Source organism: Salvelinus alpinus, chromosome 35, assembly GCF_045679555.1.
Source record: "Salvelinus alpinus chromosome 35, SLU_Salpinus.1, whole genome shotgun sequence".
Classification (NCBI taxonomy): domain Eukaryota; kingdom Metazoa; phylum Chordata; class Actinopteri; order Salmoniformes; family Salmonidae; genus Salvelinus; species Salvelinus alpinus.
Genome location: NC_092120.1, coordinates 15,524,398 through 15,536,675, shown reverse-complemented (window position 1 = coordinate 15,536,675; position 12,278 = coordinate 15,524,398).

The following is a 12,278-nucleotide window of genomic DNA, read 5'->3' as shown; positions in this document are numbered from 1 at the left end:
CAGTTGCATTATTTTTTAAATGTTAAAAAAATATTTGACCATTACTGCAATTCCTCTATAAACAATATTACCGTAAAAGTCATGCCTTCTTGGACTTCAACTCAGTTTCCCATTACATTTTTATTGTATTTTAACCAGACCTGTTAGTGCATCTTCACAGAGTTTGACCAACCCTTACAACACTCTGTGGGCCCTAGTTAAGTTCCTCTTCACACTTTGAGACTGTGTTGAAGTGCTATGGTCTTGCTATATTTGTTAGGTGGGGTTTTACTTCTCCTAAATACTTCCGTTTAAACTCTACACCATGTTCCCTGAAATATATGTGTTGCTGCTGTTGAAAAAGGTTGGGCAGGCTCGGTGCTTAAGAGCTCCTGTACGCCTTCACGGTCCGGTATATCCGGCGCCACCTCCTCGCCCCAGCCCAGTTCCGCCAGTGCCTACACCACGCACCAGGCTTCCAGTGCGTCCCCAGAGCCCTGTTCCTCCTCCACGCACTCGCCCTGTGGTGCGTGTCTCCAGCCCGGTACCACCAGTTCCGGCACCACGCACCAGGCCTACTGTGCGCCTCAGCCGGCCAGAGTCTGCCGTCTGCCCAGCGCCATTTGCGCTGTCCGTCTGCCCAGCGCCGTTTGCGCTGTCCGTCTGCCCAGCGCCGTCTGAGCTGCCCGTCTGCCCAGCGCCATCTGAGCTGCCCGTCTGCCCAGCGCCATCTGAGCTGCCCGTCTGTCCCGAGCCGTCAGAGCCGTCCGTCAGTCAGGAGCCGCTAGAGCCGCCCGCCAGTCAGGAGCCGCCAGAGCCGCCCGCCAATCAGGAGCCGCCAGAGCCGCCCGCCAGTCAGGAGCCGCCAGAGCCGCCCGCCAGTCAGGAGCCGCCAGAGCCGCCCGCCAGTCAGGAGCCGCCAGAGCCTCCCGCCAGTCAGGAGCCGCCAGAGCCGCCCGGCAGTCAGGAGCCACCAGAGCCACCCGCCAGTCAGGAGCCGCCAGAGCCGCTCGCCAGTCAGAAGCCGCCAGAGCCGCCCGCCAGTTAGGAGCCGCCAGAGCCGCCCGCCAGTCAGGAGCCGCCAGAGCCGCCCGCCAGTCAGGAGCCGCCAGAGCCACCCGCCAGTCAGGAGCCGCCCGCCAGTCAGGAGCCGTCCGCCAGTCAGGAGCCGCCCGCCAGTCAGGAGCCGCCCGCCAGTCATGAGCCGCCCTCCAGTCATGAGCCGCCCTCCAGTCATGAGCCGCCATCCAGTCATGAGCCGCCCTCCAGTCCGGGGCCGCCCTCCAGTCATGAGCCGCCCTTCAGTCATGAGCCGCCCTCCAGTCATGATCTGCCCTTCAGTCCGGAGCTGCGCTTCAGTCCGGAGCTGCCCTTCAGTCCTGAGCTGCCCTTCAGTCCGGAGCTGCCCCTCAGTCCGGAGCTGCCCCTCAGTCCGGAGCTGCCCCTCAGTCCGGAGCTGCCCCTCAGTCCGGAGCTGCCCCTCAGTCCGGAGCTACCACTCAGTCCGGAGCTGCCCCTCCGTCCAGTGGCGTCCCCTACGATGGTCTTCAGTCCGGGACTCGCTGCAAGGGTCCTCGTTCCTGGGAGGCCACCTAAGCGGGTATTGACTATGGTGGAGTGGGGTCCACATCCCACACCCAAGCCGCCGCCGTAGGAAGGCCCACCCGGACCCTCCCCTTCTGTGCCAGGTTTTGCAGCCGGAGTCCGCACCTTTGGGGGGGGTACTGTCACGGCCTGGCCTTAGTTATCTTTGTTTTCTTTATTATTTTAGTTAGGTCAGGGTGTGACATGGGGGATGTTTGTGTGTTTTTGTCTCGTCTAGGGTGTTTGTATTGTCTAGGGGGTTTTTGTAGAGTTCATGGGGTTGTGTTCAGTGTAGGTGTTTATGTAAGTCTATGGTTGCCTAGATTGGTTCTCAATTAGAGACAGCTGTCTATCGTTGTCTCTGATTGGGAGCCATATTTAGGCAGCCGTAGTCATTAGGTAGGTTGTGGGTGATTGTCTATGTATACGTTGCCAGTGTCTGCACTTAGTGTTTGTATAGCTTCATGTTCGTCGGTTTGTTGTTTTTGTTTAGTGTGTAAAGTGTTGTTCGTTTCGTCTTCATTAAAAAGGAAGATGTATAGATATCATGCTGCGCCTTGGTCCTCTTCTCCTCCACAATACGACGATCGTGACATTTGTACTCAGTTTATGCACAGTTTACTGAACTATAGTTTCATAATCACCTCCTTATAACACACATTGTTGAAGAAAATTGTTAAATTAAATCACACCACGAGATTATTACTGTCACGCCCTGTTCTGTTTCATCTGTCCTTGTGCTTGTCTCCACCCCCTCCAGGTGTCGCCCATCTTCCCCATTATCCCCTGGGTACTTATACCTGTGTTCTCTGTTTGTCTGTTGCCAGTTTGTCTTGTTTGTCAAGTCAACCAGCGTTTTTGTCTCAGTTCCTGCTTTTCCCCAGTCTCTCTTTTTCACGCCCTCCTGGTTTTGACCCTTGCCTGTCCTGACTCTGAGCCCGGCTGCCTGACCACTCTGCCTGCCCCCCTGTACCTTTGCGTCTACTCTGGATTACCGACCTCTGCCTGCCCTGACCTTTCATTTGCCTGCCCCTGTTGCTGTAATAAACATTGTTACTTCAACACAGTCTGCATGTGGGTCTTATCTGAAGCATGACAGTACGAACTGGCCATGACTGACCCAGCAGACTTGGACCAGCTCCGCAGCGCCATCTCCTCCCAAGGAGCCACCATTGGTAGGCACGAGGAGTTGCTTCGCGGTCTGATGGAAGTGTTCCAGGCCGTGGTCGAACGTCATGACCTAGCATTGGACGCATTGCGGGAGCAATTGCGTGGGTTGCCTACTAGGCAGCCTACCATGATGGTAACTTCCCAGCCCCAGCTGGTAGCAGCGCCGTCACCCCGGTTTCCTGGGAACCCCGATTACCTCCCCCGGAGCGCTACAATGGAGATTCCAGAACCTGCCGGGCCTTTCTCTCCCAGTGCTCCCTCGTTTTCTAGCTGCAGCATTCTTCGTTCCCCTTGGACCGCTTGAGGATAGTGTATATCATTACGCTGATGTCCGGGAGGGCACTCGCCTGGGCCACGGCGGTGTTGGAGCAACAATCTGCCGTCTGCCTCAGTCTGAAGGGATTTGTGGCGGAGGTGACCGGCCTCTGCCTGACTTGATCCTGAGCCTGCCTGCCGTCCTGTACCTTTGCCCCACTACTCTGGTTTATCGACCCCTGCCTGCCTTGACCTGTCGTTTGCCTGCCCCTGTTGCTGTAATTAACATTGTTACTTCAACACAGCATTTGGGTCTTACCTGAAGCGTGACAATTATGAAGTTCATTGTATTTTTTGTACACCTTTTCCACTTTGAAAATGTCACCTGAAGTGTGAAAAGACAATTGTTTTAAAAAAGTATATCAGTAACCACATTTCCATCCAAATATTTTTGCTAGTAAAGCCATACCGTATTAAAAAAAATCATGACATCTGTGATGAAAACAGGAAGTTTCGGTACAATTTTATAAAAGGTAAAACTACAATCCCACAGTTTCACACATGGGGACATATGGCATGAGGTCAGGTGGCATAAAATTCTTATCATTGTTATATTTAGCTTTTTTATCAATAAATTATGCAATGTAGGACTAGAAAGCCAGCATCCCGGAGTCGCCTCTTCACTGTTGATGTTGAGACTGGTGTTTTGCAGGTACTATTTAATGAAGCTGCCAGTTGAGGACTTGTGAGGCATCTGTTTCTCAAACTAGACAGTTATGTACTTGTCCTCTTGCTCAGTTGTGCACCTCCTACTCCTCTTTCTATTCTGGTTAGAGCCAGTTTGCGCTGTTCTGTGAAGGGAGTAGTACAGGCGTTGTACAAGATTTTCAGTTTCTTGGCAATTTCTCGCATGGAATAGCCTTCATTTCTCAGAACAAGAACAGACTGATGAGTTTCAGAAGAAAGTTATTTGTTTCTAGCCATTTTGAGTCTGTAAACGAACCCACAAATGCTGATGCTCAAGATACTCAACTAGTCTAACGAAGGCCAGTTTTATTGCTTCATTAATCAGAACAACAGTTTTCAGCTGTGCTAACATAATTGCAAAATGGTTTTCTAATGATCAATTAGTCTTTTAAAATGATAAACTTGGATTAGCTAACACAACGTGCCATTGGAACACAGGAGTGATGGTTGCTGATAATGGGCCCCTGTACACCTATGTAGATATTCCATAAAAAATCAGCTACAATAGTCATTTACAACATTAACAATGTCTACACTGTATTTCTGATCAATTATATGTTATTTTAATGGACAAAAATGTGCTTTTGATTAAAAAATAAGGACATTTCTAAGTAACAACAAACTTTTGAAGGGTAGTGTATATTGAAGTCAAAGAATGGCACAGTGGCAGAGTGCAAATTGGCAGGTGAAGGAATCTACAGGAATCTTCAGCAATGTAGAGAATGCAATGAGCAAATGTACAGTTTCATGAAAGTGCAGAGTGCACAGAATCATTATATCTCCATATTTCATTCACATAGTTTATCTAAAGTAAAAATAGAAACATTTATGTGCTTTTCCATTCACTTATCATACAGTACTTATGCGCCTTTCCATGAAATTCAAAATAAATGTTATTATAAAAATTGTGCCTCAACTTATACATTTATTGCATGCAAATGTTAAACTTTACAAAGAAGAACAGTATTAATTATTTCACATGAAAATGATCTCAGTGCACTGAAAACTCTCAGCATAAGCTTAGGAGTGGAGGGAGAACAGGTGTTCAATCATCTTGGACGCCTGGCAATGACCTCATACTCTTCCTGAACGACATGTCTTTTTTATCCAATGAGATGTAAGTGCTCTTCTTTTGCTTATAGAAAGCATCTTATCAGACAGTGTCTGGGCTTATAACAGATCATTTGAGAAATAAAGTTTCATTTTCATGTAAAAATACTTATATATTCTGTCTTTGAACTAGATGTGAAATACTTTAGCAGAACATAAGTAATATAATTATCCACATTTTTTCTCTATTGTGTAATAAGTAAAAAGGATCCTTTGCATTTGTAGACAGGTAGATGAAGAGGGCAACTGTCACACCCTGACCTTAGAGCCTTTTAATTTCTCTATTTGGTTAGGTCAGGGTGTGATTTGGGTGGGCATTCTATGTTTTCTGTTTCTTTTTTTTGGGCCGAGTGTGGTTCCCAATCAGAGGCAGCTGTCTATCGTTGTCTCTGATTGGGGATGATACTTAGGCAGCCCTTTTTCCCACATTTAGGTTGTGGGATCTTGTCTTCGTTTGTTGCATGTGTTGCACTCCGAAGCTTTACGTTCGTTGTGTTGTTTATTGTTTTTTTGGTGGAACATGTAATAAAGAAAATGTACGCCTACCACGCTGCACCTTGGTCCGGTCATTCTACCACTAACGACAGACGCAACAGTCACACCGAGAGACACACCAGCTACATTTATGGTCCAGGGGAGAACTGCATTCCCACATCCTTCAGAAAGATCTACAATATATGAAGAGAGAAACAGTATCATCAGAGCAGTCTTAGACCTCTTGCAATAACCACACCACAACCTTGACACAACACAATTGCAAGCTAATACTGTCTATGGGAAAATGCATGTTTTTTCTTAAAATTATAGCACTTCTCTGTTTCCCTCCTTTTTGGGTGACCTGCAACTTCTCTCTCACTCCTACCACCACATTTCTGCTGACACACTCCACAGTGGTGGTGTTGGTGTGGTTTCCAACAGGCAGGCTGATGGTGCTGTTCACTGAGGACCCGAACACTGATGTAGTGAGGCTTTACTTCTCTGTGTTGAGCTCCAGCAGTGGCCACTCTATGAGGGGTAAGGGAACCCCCTGAGTCATAACCTCTGCCTGGATCACACACCCAGAGCCATTGAGCGTCACAGGGCTATCTGGAAAAAAAACAGTGAAGAGCGAGGTATCAGTGATAGATTGATGTTAACATCACAACAAATAAGAGTGATTCCCATGTCATATCAAGGTGTATGTTTCAATCAGGGTTGTACAGTGATGTTTGTATTTACACATCACAGTTACAACAGTGAAAGCTGGAAGTCCTGTTGAGGTGTTGAGCACACAAACTCCACAGCATGTTCTCCTGTCACATTAGAGATTGTGAGTGTCCAGTCCAGATTGATTCTGTTCCAAAGCTGTTGATCTGTTATTACTTCAGGTGATGTTAGGTGATAGTGGTGAGTAGCTGTCAACACTGCAGGTCAGATTCAGGGTGTCACCCTCTCTCGCTGTGTTACTACTTGAGCTCTTGGGTTTCTTCACATCGAGAAAACAAAGTGCATACTCAGTTAATCATGTTCATGAAATAGGGTCCACGTCGCGTTGCCTTTCCATCCGCTCCATAGGCAAACATAGTGAGGCCCTGGCCTAGGTGAGGATCCTCAAACCCATGATGGCCTCCACCATGCAGACCACCAGGGGAACAGGGTTGTCTGACACCTCGCCAGAGAACGAGGTGGCCGCACAGACCAGGGTCTTCAAGGCGTCCGTCTCTGGGGAGAGAGTGGGCAAGGCCAGGAGGAGGGCGTGGGCCTGGATCTCTGGGAGGTCCCTCCATCTCCTCCAGGAGGCCTGGGAAGTCAAGTTTCTTCAGAAAGGAGGGCCTCACCAGGAACACCTTAGGCCAGATACGGCTAATCAGGAGGTTTTCCACAGCCTCCTCGACATCTGACAGCTTGTTGTTCTCTATGGACTCTTTGAGGGTCTCCAGGAAGTTCAGGCTGTGAGAAACAACATCCGCTGCCATGGTTGTAGGAGAGGGGAGGTTGGTTATTAGCATAGGGCATAGAGCAAACACCACAAACCTGCTTCAATCCTGGATGATTTAATACCATTTTCCTAGGCACTTAATATATTTAATCGAATTCATCATTGATTGGCAATTCAATTCATGTCCAAACACTAGAATACAGACATATTTATCAGTCTCTGATTAGAAAGAAATAAACACTTACATGCACTGCAGCCCTTGAGGCCCGGGAAACACTATCCCTAACTGCTTAATTTAGAGATAAGTAGTAACATCTCAGCCTGCTAATAAAACATTGTATCAAAATGTAGGAGGTTCAATCTATGAATGTATGAATATAAATACGCTTAATTGGCAAAACTAAAAGTATTCTAAGTGTTAGGTAAACAAACACACAATCTTAGATCCAACTAACTGTCTGGTCTACAATACTAATGTATACTTCCTCCTATGCCTTACCTTTGACCTGGATGAAAAACCTAAGGACAGACCCTAGTAGGGAAATACATCTTCATTATTAATAGCAGATACGGTATATCCTCAATACAAGCGAAGTGTGCTGACTGTGTCTGTTAGATCTATTTACAGGCTCTGTACTGTGTGTGGAACATTCTAATCCTGTAGTCTCACCCTTAATACAGTATGACTCCATGATGCTCACACTGACAAGTGGCAGGTGATGTAATCTGTAAATTAACAGTTTATTTTATTTTAGTGCACACAATACCGTGCGAATGTGTAATAACTGTTGATCTTAGCGCCACCCATTGAATTGTATTGACGACAATGATGGTATCATTTCAAACAAATAAAAACATGAACAGAGCTTTCATTGTCTGTGAGTACGTAGTACAACCATTGAACATTAGGAAAACACAAATTATTACAAAAAAAACTAATTCCCTCTCTGGACATAAATATTTGACTCCTGAGCAAGAAGGATGTATACAAGAACGAGTAGGCAACGGTATTTCCTCTAAAACAATCATCAAAGTTTGTAATTCCTTTCCCAGTAGGGTGTATTTATGTATTCGAATTTCTGTTTGACTTCCATGATAATGCTTTCATTTACTCTATCGATACTTAGTCCGAGGTGTTTTCAAACAGGGCCTCATGCCCGATATCTGCAAAAGTATCACTTCTCTAAAACAGTGGTTCTCAACTGGTTTTGCCTGGGCCCCAAATTGAGTCACGCCCCAACATTATATACTGTTGATGACTCCGTTTTGTAATGTTGTATTGCAGCTGCCTTCTTGGGCAGGCTTCACTTGCAAAATAGACTCTATCTCACGGTCTACTCTTATGGTATTAAAGAAAGTCATTACTCAGCCATATTAACTGAGAAAACATTTACCAATTGAAGAGAATAAGCCATTTTAATTAGGAGACCAGTTCAGGAGTTGGGTGTAATACATTATCACTCATCACATGACATCAAAACCAGTCCAATAATGTTAATGAACAGTAACACATACCCGTTTTTAAAATGTATTGAACTGGTTAAAAACTTACACCTTTAAAAAAAACTTTAAGGTTGTGAAACTATTCACCTTGTAATTGGTGATTAAGAATTCCTAATGATTGCTGTTTTTTCAAATGTAATGTGAATGTCAGTATTAATTAACAATAACAATTAGCATAGTGAACAATAACTCATTAACCTGTGTGTGTGTGTGTCCTATCAGTGGGAAAGCTGGGGGTGTTTCTTCAGTTTGATACGTTTATTGAAGTCTGGGGTGATGGTTGACAGGGCAACTCGGGGGTCATGCTGGCTGTCCAGTTTGTTTCTGCTTTTAGCTTTCAGCACGGCCATAGCAGAGAAGCCACTTTCACACAGATAGGTAGTGCTGAACGGCAGCATGATTCTGGTTGCATGACAGGCGAGAGCAGGATATTCTCTTACTATGCTGCACCAGAACTGTGGAGTGTCATTTCCGGGAAGCGCATGCTCAGTCCGTGATCAAATGACAGCTCCACCAGCTGATCCTCTTCGTTGCTTGGCAACGTGACGCTTCCCATCTCCACTCGAAAGGGGTCCCCGTATCCAGTCGTCTTGTCTGCTGTTCTCCTCCGGGAAGTAGTCGCAAAACTTTCTCTGCAGCTTGAGAAGATGCCGTTTAACGTTTTTTTTCTTCAGTGTGTCGCCGTGTGCTTTGTTGATCAGATTCTGAATCTCGAAATCAGCATTGGGAAACATGTCAATATTCTTGTTAGAAACATGATTTTCCCAAACGGTAAGCTTCATCTTGAAGGCATCCATTTCGTCCCTCTGTTCAAATCGATTGTGCCCCCTCCATTGCATTGACACATTGAGAGAATTCAGATTATCAAAAATATCCACCAGGTAGGCAACCTGTGCGAGCCATTCCTCACAATCGAAATGTTCGGCCAGAGGTGACTTGTTTTCCGAAAGAAATCTCTGCTCGAAGCTCATAAAAGCGACCCAACACTTTACCCCTGGAAAGCCAGCGGACCTCTGCATGATAAAGCACATGCTGGTGCTCGCTCCTCATATCCCTACAGAAGGCCTGGAAACACCTGCTTTTCGTGGAACTCTTTTTGATATAGTTGACACACTTGATCACATCCTGGAGAGTGGCGTGGAGCTCAGGCACCATGTCCTTCGCTGCCAATGCCTCCCTGTGTAGGAAGCAGTGGTTCCACGTCGCACTTGTTGCTCTCTCCAGGATCCGCTTTACTACGCCGGAGTGCTTTCCCGTCATGGCAGCTGCCCCATCAGCAGCAGTGGTCACACCGACGTACCCATCCCAGTCCAGTCCCACGGAGCCCATGTGCATATCCATTGTGTTAAAGATAGCCACTGCAGTGGTGGTGGTGGGCAAATCAGCACTAAAAAGGAACTGCTCCTCGAAGTTATTATCCCACACGTGTCTGACATAGACCATTAGAATTTATGGTGAGCCACATCTGTGGATTCATCAAGCTGCAGTGCGTAATGCCATTTTCACTGATGCGTTCTGATGTCTGGCACGTTATGTCCTCAGACATGTCCTGAATTCTCCTCATGGTGTCATTAGATAGGGGTATAGTTTTAAGTTTGTTAGCGGCTGACTCTCCCAAGATTTCAGTTCACATATCAATCGCTGCAGGGAGTATGAGATCCTCTGCGCTGGCGTGGGCTTTTTTGCACTTAGAAATGCGCTGGGCCACAAGGTATGATGCGCGAAGTGGCTTTTCTTGTACTGTGCATACGTTCTTCAATTAATCTTGTGAGGCCTCTAGATATTGACACCTCAAGAATGGTATTGTATTGGTCAGTGAGTGTGTGCAGCGCGAAAATCCACCAAGTCCGAACGCAGCTTGCCATTTCACCACTGTAAAGTCAGCAGCAATAAGCGGTGAGGCAGTATCCTTTCAAAATAAAAGTTTTGGTGTAGAGGTTACCTTTCAAAATAGTTTGGATATTCTTGCACAAGTCCCACGACCCCTTAAAATCCTCCCGGGACGACCCCCCCCCCCCCCCAGTTAAGAATCCCTGCCCTAAAACACAACAACTTCCAAAGAAACAACCACCACAAGCTCACAACCAGACTTTCAGTGGGACTTGAATAGTGTCAGTTTCCTGCTACTGTAACCCACACCACACACCTTGGTTTTATGTTCTGTGTCAAAACAAATGTTCTTTTATTTTCACATACACATGGTTAGCAGATGTCATTGCGAGTGTAGTGAAATGCGTGTGCTTCTAGTTCCAACAGTGCAGCAATATCTAACAAGTAATATCTAACAATTCCACAACAGATACACACAAATCTAAGTAAAGGAATGGAATAAGAATATATAAATATATGGATTAGCAATGACAGAGTGGCATAGGCTAAGATGCAACAGATAGTATAGAATACAGTATATACTGTAATGAAACAGGCAGGGAGCAGGTCTCGAACCCTCGACCTTCTAGCCAGAAGTCCAGCGTGTTATCGACTGTGCCCCAAAAGCATGCTCAAGCGGCAGAGTCGATATCCGCGCTTATAAACCCAGGGTCGTTACAATACATATGAGATGAGTAGTACAAGATATGTAAACATTATTAAAGTGGCATTATTAAAGTGACTAGTGTTCCATTTATTAAGGTGGCCAATGATTTTCAGTCTGTATGGAGGCAGCAGCCTCTGTGTTAGTGGTGGCTGTTTAACAGTCTGATGGCCAAGCGATAGAAGCTGTTTTTCAGTCTCTCGGTCCCAGCTTTGATGCACCTGCACTGACCTCGCCTTCTGGGTCATAGCGGGGTGAACAGGCAGTGACTCGGGTGGTTGTTGTCCTTGATGATCTTTTTGACCTTCCTGTGACATCGGGTGCTATAGGTGTCCTGGAGGGCAGGTAGTTTGCCCCCGGTGATGCGTTGTGCAAACCGCACCACCCTCTGGAGAGTCCTGCGGTTGTGGGCGGTGCAGTTGCTGTACCAAGCGGTGATACAGCCCGACAGGATGCTCTCAATTGTAAAAGCTTTCAGGATTAATTTTAAACATCTGCCTTCTAATCAGAGCCTGTTGTTCTGTCTTCACTTACACCAGCAGATGGTTGAGATCACCTTAAATCAGTTTCCTTTTCTGATAAATGAGTATTATGATTAAAGCTCAAACTGAGAAGGGGTTAAGAAGTATATAGGCTTGTAAGTAATGTGGCTTTGCAGTTGTCATGTTTAATGGATTGTCTCCATCTAGTGGAGTTGTTGGTAGGATATGATCTCGAACCATAGAGATAGATGGAGGACTCTAGCGCCCAAAAGCCAGTTTTAGCATGGGCAGAGCCGTTGAGGACTTTCACCATTTTGAAGTTGTTAACTGGGTGGGACTTCCTATGGGTTAAAGAAGGATCACATGATTCCATCTGGGTCATCAGGAGGGATCAGCCAATTAATTATACCTGTGAGCAAATATTCCCTAACTGCATGCGGGAGTATATCGCCAACCTTGGCTTTATGCCTGTGCATATAACACACTCATGGTGGCGGTATGCACCCTTTGAGTTTGCTTGCCAACTCATAGAAGTTGTAAGAAGAAAATTGACTACTTCAAAATGGAGATGGCCTCAATGGCGCTGTCCATGCTCTCACAGACGCCTTAATGGGACAGATATAATGATGTGAAAACTATCTGAGTCTATGTGTCGAACAGATACATGTTCCAAAGTAAACGTAGAATAAATGGTGAATGAACTGAAATAGATTTTTTTTAAAGCATTTCTTCATTTTGAAGAAGAAAAAAACTCTTCTGATGAACATTTGTTTTTACCTTTATTTAACTAGGCAAGTCAGTTAAGAACAAATTCTTATTTTTAATGACGGCCTAGGAACAGTGGGTTCACTGCCTTGTTCAGGGGCAGAACGGCAGATTTTTACCTTGTCAGCTCGGGGATTCAATCTTGCAACCTTTCGGTTACCAGTCCAATGCTCTAAACACTAGGCTACCTGCCAGGGACGTCCAATTGGTGGTGCCCCCCCCCCCCCTTTTG